At 36.5% G+C, this 15,342-nt stretch overlaps 1 protein-coding gene across 1 annotated transcript in view; it reads left to right on the forward strand.

Moving 5' to 3' along the window:
• Positions 1–15,342, forward strand: part of LOC134672389 (probable G-protein coupled receptor CG31760) — a 142,410-nt gene that overhangs the window by 26,967 nt on the left and 100,101 nt on the right. The gene's annotated exons all lie outside the window — the stretch shown is intronic.

Consider the following 15,342-nt stretch of genomic DNA (forward strand, 5'->3'; position numbering starts at 1 on the left):
TGTTAAGCAAGTTTAGTTTTTAAGCTACATTTCTGTCAAGCTCGAGTTCTGATGATGGGATCCATAAGGAATCGAGGGAACTCCTCAAATCTTAAAGGCATACGTATAGAATTTTTTGTATTTTCATCATAAAATCAAGCATTTACATTAAAAACTGTCGCATTTGATGAAGTGGAACTGCTGATGATGATCAGAACAGAACTCTTCAACGACGCATAGTACATGTTTGGTGATTTCGAATATCGATTTTGACTTGGACTGGGACCCGGACTCATACCCGGATCCGGTTCGGACCCGGACTCGGACTCGGACTCGGACCCGGACTCGGACCCGGACTCGGACCCGGACTCGGACCCGGACCCGGACTTGGACCGGGACTCGGACCCGGACTCTGACTCAGAGACCCGGACCTTGACCCGGAAAACCACTATGATACCTAAACTAAATAAACCACTATGATTACCTACCATAAAATGTGGGTATGATGATGCCAAACCCCTCCCGCTCAAACTCCCGTACACCGCACCGCATGCGCCGTTAAGTGGGTTAGGTTAGGTTTGAACTGCGATCCTCACAGAACCGAACAATTTAAAGTGGGTTAGGTTTGGTTAGAACTGCGAGTCTTACAGAAACGAAATGCTACTAGAAAAGTGGGTTTGATTAGGTTCGAACTGCGATCCTCACAGAACCGAACTGCTATCAGAGAAGTGGGTTAGGTTAGGCTAAATAACTACGACCCTTACGGAAACGAAATGCTACTAGAAAGTAGGTACTGGTTTTACCTCCTTTTCTACATAGTGCACCATCTACCATAATCTTTCACCGGGCCCCATAGAAGTCGGTTTTTTTTTCTTAAAAATTATTTTTCCACAACTTCCACAGTTTTTATCGAAAATGTAAAATTTAAACTGTGATGTATAGTTGAATAACGGGTTTTTTAAATGTTATATGCAACGTTTTATTGACGATTTTAGTTTAGCTATAAAATTGATATACATCTACTTTTTCCATAAAAAGTGGTATTTCTTTGTTTCTAGCTCTTAAACCGTACATTTTTTTTACAAATAATGTTTAGGTGAATCATACTAAATTTAATAACCTTTCATTACATGTAACACACATGTATGTGTGACTCATAGTATAGCTATAATTTACATTTTACGAAATTCGGCAGTGATTATTTGTATGACGTCATAATTCGTGACTGGGGGACAATAAAGATGGTCTCTCGGCAGTTTTAGAATCCAGGTCATATTGCTAATAACATACTAGAAGTTTATGCCGATTATCTTGAAAATGACCAATTTGGATTTTTTTAACTTTTATGCATTTGTATGGGCAAATATCTACATTTTGATGGATAATTTTCACATATTTGGTCCAATTTTGATTTTATTGATATCAGTGTATGGCTTGAGACGTCATCTTTAATGTTGTAGTACATTGCTTTATCGTCCGACTTTTGGTTTGTTTGTAAAACCCAAATAATCGAATATTTTTTTACGTAATTTTTATTATTTTGTAAATTTCTCTGAAACTGTTGCATATTTTGATACACTTTGTATAAATAAAATATAGTTTATTTAATTGGCTTTCATTTAATACCCCACACGTGTATGTGCTATGCATAGTTTGGGTGCAGTATGCAATATTCGCAACGAAGCGGGAGTCCTTTTGATGACGTCATTCCGCTGAAGTAGATGGCCGGCGCCGCCGTCTCCCGGCAGTTTTGGAGACCCAATGCCATGCCCAACAACATACTAAAAGTTGGTAGCGGTTTCCGGCTCTGAACTATCTCTGCGATCGTTTCCCATAACATAAGGCATGGCACTACTAATGGTACTATTCTAGATACAGATTTATATGGGCCGTTTTTGTCACTCAATGACTATGCGACCCCGTTATATTTGCCTGATCTGATCGGTGACCGGTACTATACACGACGCGTATTACACAGGCCATGCCATTATCCCTCATTCTATGGTGAAATGTATTGTATTTGTATCTGATATCGAGAGCACTCTATCTATACTGAGTTTCGGCATGGAATCAGAAAAATTTAGTGAGATTCAATACCACGAAGACACAAGAACCACCCAATGTAGTCAGATGGGTCACAAATAATGCAGGTAATAGGCAGGTACGTAAGTGTAAACGCGAGCGTAGCGAGCGCGAAATTTTTTCGAGAAAATAGTAGGTATATTTTTAGGGTTCCGTACTTCAAAAGGAAAAAAACGGAACCCATATAGGATCACTTTGTTGTCCGTCCAGCCGTCTGTCTGTCTCAATATAAAGGGTTTTGACATGACAGCAAAATCGACAAATAATGCTTGTTATTTAAATTTTACAAATAAATAGGGGAGCGTCAAAATTCTGGTCGACCCTATCTGAACAGCAAATAAAATATGTTTTTGACCCAAATTTGCCGCCCCCTAAAATCTGCCGCCCTAGGCTTCAGCCTACTTAGCCTAGTGGTAAATCCGGAACTGCGCCGTACTAAGTAATATTTCTTGGACGAAAATCTTGCTTAATTTAGGTACTTGTTGGTAGATATTTTAAGCAATTGGTGGGGTTTGAAGCGTTCGTTTGTTTATTAATTTAAATGTCAATTAAAATATAGCTTAGTTTGATTATAAAAGGCACCCAGAAAAAGCCGGCTTCGCCGCCCCCCTCGGCCTGCCGCCCCGGGCCATGGCCCCCTTGGCCCTAGGGTAAATACGCCCCTGGGTAATATTGAGGTCTAGAATTAGAATGAAATATACGTAGTGTAAAGGTGTTAGATTTCATCACTTTCAAGCTTTCGAAGTAGGTAGCTTTATATTCTTCTTCTTCTAAGTCGGTCCCTCACTGCTGAGGATCGTGACTCCGCTTGCAAATTTTTCCTATGGCAGCTCTCCACTTCTCCCTGTCGGTTGCTTTGTGGAAAGCGTTACATAGTATGATGTCCATCACACTGTGCAGATTTATATATGAGTTTTATGATTTCTGTACATATTATAACATTTAAAAAACTTTATTAGGCACCGTATTGTGAAAACCTACGAACCTTTCGTTCTCCTGAAATTACGAGTGAATTTAGAATTAGTTACTTTTAGACGTACCAGCAGTGAGATATATTAAACCGAATATAAAGTATTCATTCTTACTATCCGTAACTAGCAAACTATATAAATAATCAAACAAAGAAGTCTCCCATTTACTTAGCCACTCCGATCGCTATTCTTCCAATCGCCGTCCGAAGTTGTTGCTGAAGTGACCGATTCAATTATTCGGGAAGTGCCAAACTATTCTCTCACAGACATCAATGTCACTTAGAGAGGTTTCGCACTACGTCCGATCCGAATCCGATCCGAACCCGTGAAAATATGGTCCGTAGTAGCCGTAGAACTATTTCTATGGTAAGTTACGCACCCCACACGTTGAATGACGGAAAGAAATCGGATGACGGAGATCGAATCTAGTGCGTAACTTACCATAGAAATAGTTCTACGACTTCTACGGACTGTATTTTCATGGGTTCGGATCGGACGTAGTGCGAAACCGCTCTTAAGGGGCCCACTGATTAACAGTCCGCCGGACGGTATCGGCCTGTCAGTTAGAACAAAATTTTGACAGTTCCGAACAACTGACAGGCCGATACCGTCCGGCGGACTGTTAATCAGTGGGCCCCTTTAAGTAATAAGGGTGTCCGTGGAAAACTAAGTAGGTATACAGAGACCGCCATCACCATGTCACCTGACAAAGAGCCTCCCAAGAGATTCAAAAGCCCATTCTGTAGACACGAAAGTTATTATGTTGATAAGTCTTTTGTGAAGTATATTTCATGTGCATATAATGTATGCTGGGACTATTGTGATTTTCGGGGACTGGCTCATATACAAATATGATAGTAACGCGTGGCCTAGACTACTCCGTTTTAAACCAAGAGACTTATAGTATTGGCTAACAAAAATTCATACACGAAATCTGATGCGAAAGAGTTTTACCTACCTAAGTATCTACTCCATGTAAGTTTCGTATTTATTATAAAATTAAAAGCATGAACTCAATTGTTAGTTGATCAAATGGAGGAATTTCCAATGGGGAGAAAAGAAGGGTCGGTAAATTTAAGGAGCGAGTAAACAGAATTTAAAGCAATAACGCGAGGTGGCTGCTAACTTTGATAAAGAGGTTCGCGTGATAACTTGAAATTGATTTACTAAGGAAATAATTAATCGCCTCTTCACATAGAGTGATCCTAAAAGGCAGAGGCAGCTAAGGAAGAATAGCGCTTTAGCTTATAGCAACGTTATTAAAATCATATTTTTAGGCAGGTACTCATATTGTTATTGGGCTATGTCCAGCAGTGGACTACTATAGCCTGATGATGATGATGATGATGATGATGACTCATATTGAATACGTAGGCTTTTAGGTGAAACGTGGTTCAAATAGGAGCTATTTTACTGTCGATCAAAGGTAGCTCAAATGTCCCACCAAGCGAGCGTAGTGTAGGTAGGTACCTACACTACGCTCATATTGTCACGGAAATAGGTCTGATTGGCCTGGTTCAATACCGACAGAAATCATGTAGCGATGGAACGTGAATTTACCTACCTTTTCGTGAACAGACGTTTCTGAATTGACATCTGTTCCATTCGATGAGTCTGAGAGTCGATGAGTTTGAAGCCGAATGGCTTTGGCTGTTCACTGCACCGTTAACGTGCTACATAACGAGACATACAATACAATACAATACCATTTATTTCTCTCATATAAGCTTACAGTAGTTTACCAATTCGCTTACACGGTAAAATAGAAGATAAGACACATTAACAAATTATAAATTCAAAGAAGTAAAAACTCAAATACAGTGAAAACCAAACAAATAGAATTAGGAAACAGATAGGAAAACAAATACAAATAGTGGCATAGCCTTAAACAAAGGTAAAAATTTAATATTAACTACCATGTTTGGAATAACTATTTGTTATCTAAAGTCGAACTGTAACTGTAACTTACAATGATTAATACAACAGACGGTGTCTTAAATAATCGTTCTAAATGTGACTGTTAACCAATAGTTGCAAAATGTATACCTATACCTACCTATGCTTTGTTAATAACCAAAAAATATAGGTACCTACTGTGGAATATATAACGCTCAAAGTCACAGACAACCTCACTTTATATTATGTTTCTAATGTTATGATGTAGTTTGATAACCACAAATTATTAAAGGAAAAGTGTTGCTTCAGAATGTACATTCATTTAAAAGATTTACCACATCATGCGTGGCCGGGTTTCATCGTGAAGAGTCTTTATAAGTTATTTCATTTCGCCGTTATAAAATAAAATTGAACGTCAATTAACATCCTAATTATACACAGCTTAAATAAGGAAAATCCATTGGTATTGTAGGTATTAAATAAATATAAGTGGTACAAACAAAGCGTGTGACCAGCACATTGAATGGATGAGTAATTGTTTCGATTAACTAATTAAAGTATCCTTGGCGGACGTGGCCAGCCTTGTACTTAATTAAATTGTTTTACAACTCAATCTACTCTATATATCGGTAAACATCAACCACATTTCCATTTAATAAACGTCGACTGTACGAGACAATTTTCAGAAATTTGTTACTTATTGATTTATTGATTCAGTAGGTACCTTATCCTAAAGATCATGAAACCGTAAGCTCGATCTAAGAAAACTAAATCTTTACTTACACTAAAGAATACATATTTGATTCCACAAATAAAGGCTATTACAAGAATTCACGATCAATATTTGTTTGTTACATCCACTCAAACCATGTAAATAAACTACTTATATCACGGAAATTGAATGTCTCCCGTAAGAAAATGGAAAACTCACGGTCATATCTGCAGAGAGGGAGGGAAAATTAAATTACTTCGAGTAGTTGGAATATAAACTAAACAAAAAAGAGGATAAACTGCTAGCTTCGTAGTTAATAAAATTCTCAATCTTTATTATTTTCTATGAAACAAGAAGTTTTTAAAAGTTATTAGCAATCTTAAAACCTGCATATCGTTTACTACCTAGCTAAATATGTAGGTACTCTTATTCAATAAAAACATTTAAGCATGTTAATTTTTACATATTGATATAACGTGTTATATAAACATAAAGGACCAGTGTATATATGTATGTATTATGTACTGGTTGCCTCCATTGAAAAATTACCTATAAAATTTGTGTATTGTATTATTATTACACAAATTATGCCTCACCGCACATAACCTACCATGCGCATACTTAAACCAGTTAAATGGACTACGGAGTGTTCTACAAAGCTCCTGTTGTGGTATTCCTGTTATGTACCTTAAACATATGTTATAGTACATATGTAGTACTAGTATCTAGTGCACTGTGCACCTAAGGTATTACCAATTTGATACCTAATGGAGTAAAGCCCTGCCATCAAACGTAGTTTTTACTGAGCTTTTTCTATTACCTGACACACGGAGCCGGCAGCGACAGCAACGACCCGACCGTTTGATCATCAATGCTGACATCCCTGATAAAATAAAGACTTCTTTTTTTACGATTTTCCTTGTTACACTTGGAGATAAATTAAGTTCTGGAAACTACACTACACTATGTTCAATTTGCAAGATTTCATGGCTATAAAATAGTAATTTGTGTGGGTGTGATTTAAATACCAATCGACATTATTCTGGTATTTTCGTTTTCAGAATCAAATGTAGGTATACGCATCTGCTAACTGTTTGTCATTACAAACTGGAGATAATTTATTTGTATTGTACCGTGAATTTTGCAAGATAACTCATGAATGAAATAATATTGTTCTCTTACGTATGAATAATTAAGTTGTACGAAATATGATAATTCTGTAGGTATTCCAAGTAAAATGAGAGTTTCATTAAATTCCGAGAACAACATGAAATATTAATTTGTTCCTGAGGGACTGTTTTGTGGCTTCACACGCCGGATATTAATTATTTTTTTGTAAGGCATCTACCTAACTGATGATATTTACCTATACTTACCTATTACACCTATCATACTTATTAAAAATGGTAATGTCCTATTTTTCTTACCATTACCGTTTAATGGTAAGAAAAATTGGACAACAGAAATTAGTTAAATTCGAAGAAAATAAATGCCATCAGAACGACTGCAAAAGTGCTAAGTTGAATTTGGCTGGCTTTTGCTGCTTGGTTTTTTTTTCTTCCCAATCATTTTACACAGGCAAGACTCCGTGATCTCCGTGATATATAAATGGAATTATCGAACACTCTCTGAACCTGTGTACCTACGGCCTATATACACTAATACCGTTACAAGAATATTCAGTTATAAGCTGCCGCTCGTACAAAGCGTGCAGGGATCGGAACCGATTTTTTGCAAAAACTTAGAAATATCCATATTTTTGGGATTATTTTAAACTCAAAATAGTAGTATAGGACTCAGTTGTGTTTTACGTAACGACTTCGTATACTTAATTAGATTGCCAAATTAGAAATGAAATAAATTTTAAACTGAAATAAATGTCATATACTAAGAAAAAGTGACCAAGGCCAATAAAAAATAGAAATAAATTTTAACAAAGAACGAAAAAATACCGTTTTCGTTCCCATACAAAAAATACCGGTAGGTATCCGATCCCAGCGTGTGATATCAGGCGGGCCGTATGCTTGTTTGCCACCAACGTGGTATAAAAAAAACAGACGTACCTATACGATACATTAAGTAAACGATACGGCTAGTTTTTGTCCAAATAGCTCAGCCCAACTATTACAAAGGGGTGAATGTAGACAAGTCGTATTTCTGCAAGGCGGACAGACTTTATTATCAAAGTTTGTGTCTTGTTTATGGGTGACGGAGAACGGGAAAACACATGCCTAAGTTCCATATTTATTTAGTTCGCTTTCTGGTTTATGGTTACACATTTTTTTTTTAAGATTGTTTTTTTTTATGATGCTTATAAATGTTTGGAATGTTAAATCTACCTATCATATTTATTAATAAAACAAATGTTCACAATATTTATAATTAATTACTGATAAATTTTAATGATCAATTAATCAATTTTAAAATGTGTAGGTACTTACATTATCAATTTTTTTTTAAAGTTCATGTAGGTTAATAATAATATAATAATACATAATTTATTTTGTTCGGGGCAAGAGACACAATATGAGGATTCCCTACAAGTGATTCTCTTGTGTTTCTCTAAACCCATCTAACCTTACATATAATTATGGGTTTTTTTCTGTTTGTTTAAATTTATCACATATATTACCTACTTTAATATAATTGTAAAAAAATAAAAGTATTAACAAAATAATTAAACTAAACATTAAAATAAATATATATTATACTATATTTAAGTAAAGTAAAGTTTATATGCCTCTAGCTCTAGTGTGTCTTAGGAAAAATATTATTAGTAAGAAACTGGGTTTTGATAGATCTTAAAAGTACCTATTGCTATAAAATATTGGACGACCCATCAGAATCCCATCATAAAATATATACGATAATACTATCGCTCGAACCCTGGAGGCATATTCTGATTGTAATAACAGGTTATGAATTTGATGTGGATTTCCATAACGAAATCCAGATCAAATTCATAACCTGCTAATAAATACAATCAGAATACGCCTCCTGAACGTATTTTGATGGCTACCGAGACGTGCCTAATCGTAAAATACTTTCTCATATCTATAAGAAGACCTCCTCAACTTTTCTTGAAAGTTTTATGAGTTGATTGTTATCCCAATCATCCCATTAGGTAGGTAAGTGACTTCAGTATCGATATGAATCAATGTTAATGAAAAATAAAGTTCACGCAAGGCAAAGAGAAGCATTAAATATGTTTGCAAAAGCGAAACCGGTTCATGCGAGAAATTAAATTGAAAAACCGGTTTGCAGTCACTTTGTACGTTAGAGGGGACACAACTTTCTTGGATCCTCGAAGCGATATTTTTTTAAATGTTATGTTTTAAGAACCCTTAACTTCTTTTTAAAGACCTATGGAATGATGCACCGCAAATTTATTTTACTAATATTATTTTTCTTAGTTTTAGTTACGTATATGGAGTGCTCCCTAGTAAGTAGCGGCTTACAAAATATACCTACGTCCCAAATTTCATTCTACTCTACGTATATTTTCTCGCTGTAGATGACAAACCTAAAATATATTATTTCCGGGCCTTGCCCTTTTAAGAAGTAATATTGCTAAGTGCCGTATTTTATTATGCTATGGAGTGTTACATTAAGTCGTAAGCTCTTCATTTATACAAATTGTATCGTAAAAGACGAAAAGCTTTTTCCAGGTTCAATTAAACCTGTAAAATAAGAAATAAAACGAAATTTCTTATTTAACTCTTTTAAATTGAGATTTAATTTAAAATATACGAGTGGTAGTGTGCCCAAAAAAGCCCTTTGGGACACCAAATTTTCGTAATATATGACAATATATTGGGTACTCAAGGTCAAAGGTGCTTAAATAAATACCACTTCTAAATCAATAAATACAGACTAAGAAACTATAGACCGACCGTTTAACTCAGTCTCAGGCGAGGACTCAGTTAAGCGGTCGGTCTATAGAAGAAACTGATGATGGTTGCAAAAAGTCTTATTATTCATTATTTGTTATTTTTTTAATTATTAATCATTCATACAATGATACAATTTTGACAGACGCCTTGAAATCTTTAAACTGCCGCGACAGTTCACAGTTTGTACTGTTTTGTTATGATATTCTTACTTACAAATAAACTGTGACATTTCTTTAACCGTCACTTTTGACACTGACAGATCATATCCATAATAAATCCAGATCAAATTTATAACCGGTTATTAGAATCAGATTACTCCTCCTGTATAAAAGATCCCCGTGGACGTTAAATCCCGAAACAACAAACAGACAAGTTATCGTTATCATGTCGGCGAGATAATTGTCGGGATGATTTAAACGTTTCCAAGTTTACCCGCGGAGTGTACATGAATTTTGAAACCATAACGAAGCTCAGAGAACTTTCTTGTAGCCCTTATTTAAGTCAGACTACTCTACAGCAAGGCTCGGAATCGGTTTTTTCTTCATACAAATGTTAGGTACCGGTATTATTACGTTCTTTGGTTTATTATTTCACTTTGAATGGGACAATCTAATAATACGAAGTTGTTACCTAAATACCTACACGATTCAGCCTTACGTAAAGAGCATAAAATAATTAAAAATATTGGGCTATTTTGGGATTTAAAAAAAACCGGTTCCGAGCCCTGCTCTAAAGCTGCCTGCGATAAAAATCGGTAATAAAACTGATGAGATATCAATTAGCTTTCTTAATGAAAAATAATCCAATCGTTAAAAGTTATGTTGTGTAAGTCACAAATTATTTTTCATAACATGTGACGACCGGTCTGGGTTTGTGGGTTGTGACCCTGCCTGTGACGATGGTCCTGGGTTCGAATCCCGGTAATGGCATTTATTTGTGTGGTAAGCACAGATATTTTTACCTGAATCATGAGTGTTTTCTATGTATTTAATCATTAAATATATTGTATATATCGTTGTCTAAGTACTCATAACACAAGCCTCCTTAATAGGCTTACCGTGGGACTTAGTCAATCTGTGTAAGAATGTCCTATAATATTTATTTAATTATTATCTTCGGTTACCGCGACAGTTACTCATGACATGAAACTCATCCATGCGAAATAATGCGTTTTAATAGTTTCATTTATTAGGGTTCCGTACCCAAAGGGTAAAACGGGACCCTATTACTAAGACTTCGCTGTCCGTCCGTCCGTCCGTCCGTCTGTCACCAGGCTGTATCTCACGAACCGTGATAGCTAGACAGTTGAAATTTTCACAGATGATGTATTTCTGTTGCCGCTATAACAACAAATACTAAAAACAGAATAAAATAAAGATTTAAATGGGGCTCCCATACAACAAACGTGATTTTTGACCAAAGTTAAGCAATGTCGGGAGTGGTCAGTACTTGGATGGGTGACCGTTTTTTTTTGCTTTTTTTTTGTTTTTTTTTTTTTGCCTTATGGTACGGAACTCTTCGTGCGCGAGTCCGACTCGCACTTGCCCGGTTTTTTATGTAAACCAGCTTTAATTGTGACGTGACGTGACTCTCATCGTAAATTTTCTATTTACTTTCAACAGTAAATAAAGCTAGAGCTACCCTAAGTGAACAAACTCATTCATTTTCCCATAGTGGAATTCGCCAAGCAAAACCAACGAGAATGATAAGTTAAAGTTAAATTCAATTAAGTTTTCCAGCATTTGATCAACTTGATAAAATCAGCATTAAATCGTCTCTATGCGGGCTGGCATGGCGGCTACCAAGATAACAAACCTTTAAATTTGGAGCCCAATTCGAGTTTTAATTATTAGATCTGTTTTCAATAAAATACTGATCTGTCAGTGTAAAAGTCACATTTTTAGTTGAAGAAATGTCACTTTTATAAATCAGTATTTTATTGGAAACAGATCATATAACTAAAACTCGAATTGGCCTGTTAAACCCACTTTAGTTTCGTATTTTGTGAATTGTGTTGTGGGACAGTTTTTAAGGTCCAATGAATCTGATTGCGGTCTAAAAGGATTCTGCAGAAAATGTATGGAGGTCCGGGGAATAAAAGGTTATTTTTAAGGGCTGTGATCTCCAGTTTGTCCCTGTAAATTGTCGCGTCTTTATAATAGGGTTATCTACTTTGTGGTTTATATACCGGGTGTTGCCTGTAATATGAGCAAAAATTAAACTATAGGCTGATGTACATCTCATATTTGTTCAGCGACTTTTAAAAATAACTTGTGGTTTGATTTTTAATACATTTTAAAGTTTATTCTAAGACGCAATGTATTGCGAATTTTGTTATGTTTAAGGTGTGACAAGCAACGTCAATCACAATGATATGGCGTGGCGATGGCGTCCATTGAAGATAATATTTATTTTGTATGAAAAATAGGGAGTCTTTATACTTCATAATTTTTGAAAGTTGTTGAACAAAAATGTCACCGTTTGAGGAGTACAATCTATGTTTTAATTATTTGCTCGTGTTACAGGCGACAGCCGGTTTTGTTGTACTAAAAATGATGTCAATCAAGTAAAGTTATGTAGGACCAATTTATCGGAACCAAGAAATTTCCTACATTTAATACTAAACTTAAATTAAATTATTAGGGGGCGGCTGTTATGACAATTAAAAAATAATCTGAGCACAATTTTATTATTCAGTTATTTTTGACTTGCAAAGTTATTTTTAAATAAACAGGAAAAAAATCACAGCTAAACAGCTATCTTAATTTTATTAATCACCGCCCGTATTTCGGGCATGCAAATAAGCCAATTTTATACGATGTAACTGGATTTGACTGTTCATTTCGGCTTATACTAAAGCTATAGTGAAGTCAGCGCGTCCGATTTCCCAGCAGGCTCGTGTGAAAACCTGATTAATTTCGCTTCGCTAGCAGTTACAGAGGGCCTACTGCGAACCACGTTCGACATGTTGCCTCTCTGTCACACTTTTAAATTCGTTCGTAAGTGTGACAAGTAGGCAACACATCGAACGTGGTTCGCGGTAGGCCCTCAGGTTTAATACGAAAACGTAGCACATTGAACTATATACGTACTGTCATAACAACTACATTTGATTGGAGGGTCAGTTATTCTGGCCTCACGGTGTAAGCTGGTTTTTTTAGGGAATTACCTTACTAGCTGTATGTATATCTCTCTTTTCTACGAGGGTGAGTGAACCAAGTCCTCGGACGTACCAGTGTAACGAGAACTTAGAAGTTCAGGACCCATAACGACCATAATGCATAGGATTTTTCTCTGGTTATAGTTTAAACTCACTTTTTTGCACATGTTAGCTTAGTTTCTCTTTAGTTTTTCTTTATTGTGTTTTTCTCTCAGGTTGCCCTGAAAACTAGCGCCATGGGTAAGTATAGTCATCGGTAAATGTTGAGTATAATACGATGTATTTGTAGGTTAAGTTTAATTTTGACACCAAATTAAACTATTTCTATTTTAAAACAACGTTAACCACACGTACCTATAGGTAATTTAAAAGCCCTTTTGCATGGTTGGTCTGAGCCATGCAAAACGCTCGTGCTAGGTAAGCTACTACGATTCCCCTGGATCGGATTGGCATTCGATTAGCCACGCTCCGCCAACGCACACCGATTGGGGATTTGCTTCCAATTCGCCGTTGCACCTACGTACAACTAACGCAAGTTGATCAAATGCCAATCACGCGCAAGTCTGCTACGAGCGTACTCTCTGCAATATACAGCTTGGCAAAAAAGAGTAGAATATAAAAAGTGGCAACACTGTAGTGTCGTTCCGTTTTCTTATATAAATTGGTTAGAAAGGGACGACACTAGAGTGTTGCCACTTTTCAATTTCTACTCTTTTTTGCTGTACATAAAAATGCAGAATAGGCTACTTTCGTATGACCGTTCGCTGTGGAGATCCTTGGGGGAGGCCTTTGTCCAGCAGTGGACGTCTTTCGGCTGAGATGATGAGGCTATTTTCCTACTATTAGGCAAATCAGCTTCTTTTTTAGAACTTATTCATTCTTTTAAAATTATGGCTTCAGTCCAGTGGGACTATTTTGCCAGTATCAAGGTATTAGGAGCTAAATACGATGACTAAAATTGTACGGTTAGTACAAGCACAGAATAAATAATAGTACTAAGTACAAAAGACTCACTCTCTAACAAAACGCGTCTGTCACGATCAGCACAGTAATGGCCGCTAGGTGGCGACAGCGCCACGCGCTGCTTATGGCAAACCCCAAAATTGGGGCCGAACGGATGTACTTTTAGCTACCTGTAGCAAAGCGACGAAATCGCAGAGTGAGACATGCCTAGTACAAGACAGTGTACGGTGATTTTATTAGCTCTTGTGAAGCGATAGCTGGACTTTAAAAGTAGTAGCCGTGGGCTACCGGCTGTTGACTCCAAAATAGTGGTTAAACGCATTTCAAGATTCTTAGTTCACTGCACTTTTTGTAATTTTAATTTGAGCCTTTTACTCTCTGCCACGCATACGGTAAATTTACTCCATGTTCGAGTCGAAAGTGTCTTTGTGTGACGTCCGTGTCTTAGAACGGACCAATCACGACACGGGACTTCGCTCACCTCGTCCCGCGCACCCCCGTATTTTAGGCATCATCGGTTTCATGAAATAATTGCTCTAAACTCGGTCTAATGGATTCCTAGTCTATGCTTTTACCATTACGGGACGTGCTACCGCCTTCCTGCAGTCGGAAATTAAATGACACCAAATGTGGCGTGAAATAGTAATTAGCTAAGTGTTGACTGTCAGGGGAGCAGTCAGCTGAGCTCATTTCTTTTCCCTCTTCCACTGAATCAGATTAATGTTTATGGTTAGCAGTTAATCTTTGAATTAAGTTTTATTACTCACTGTAACGAATCCGCGTACTATGCCTCTTTTTTTCCCAAAAGATTTTATAAAAAGGCCTATGTCCATATCCAGGATTAAGTTTTTTTATAGCAAGGTAACAGATACATATACTGATTTACTTTTGTTTTTTTTATACGAATAATTATCATTAAAATGGTTTAACATGGGAACTTAAAATATTACATTTCATTACATTATCTTACATAAGGTTACATTGCCAGTTGCCACGGGCTACCTTAACCCATTCAGCGCTTTTGCCTCTACGAAGTATTTTCGCTACATACCGGGAAGTCCACGTTATCGGCTACGACGTAGCGCTACGATCGTTGGTCAACGGTGCATGTGTTATTTTATGCGCTACGCGTACCGCAGTTACGTATTTTAAATTTCCTATATAATGCCTAGTTTCCTATCCCAGCTATTAATAAGCTTTTCATTTAATTAACTCACTGGATTTTCTGTCACTAATGAAAACATAATTATTTATAGCACCATAATAGATGTTTGCTAGTTCGTGATACGCGTAGGTTTGATTTTAATTACCGCACTGATTCTACACAGCGCACAAATGTGGAGCAAATATCGCGACTCGGGACACTATGAATGGGCATCGTTATCAATCTAGTCGACGGCTGACGTTAGGTATCCGTAGCTAAAATTAAACCATTTGTATTTGTGCTGTGATTGATATTAAAGTGCCTAGTGTTCATTATTAGGCGATGGTGGTGGTTAGTAGTTATTTGTCTTTCCGATTCAAACAATTTATTTGATGAGGATGTATTCCAAATGTGTTGGTGTGTCGTTTTGGCTTACTCAAACAGATAATTTCATCAATAGTACTAATATTGCGGTACTGCGTTACGCTATTACATGTGTATATGTACTAACATTGACATTAAATATTTAAAACTTTCGCGTT

Source organism: Cydia fagiglandana, chromosome 17, assembly GCF_963556715.1.
Source record: "Cydia fagiglandana chromosome 17, ilCydFagi1.1, whole genome shotgun sequence".
Classification (NCBI taxonomy): Eukaryota; Metazoa; Arthropoda; class Insecta; order Lepidoptera; family Tortricidae; genus Cydia; species Cydia fagiglandana.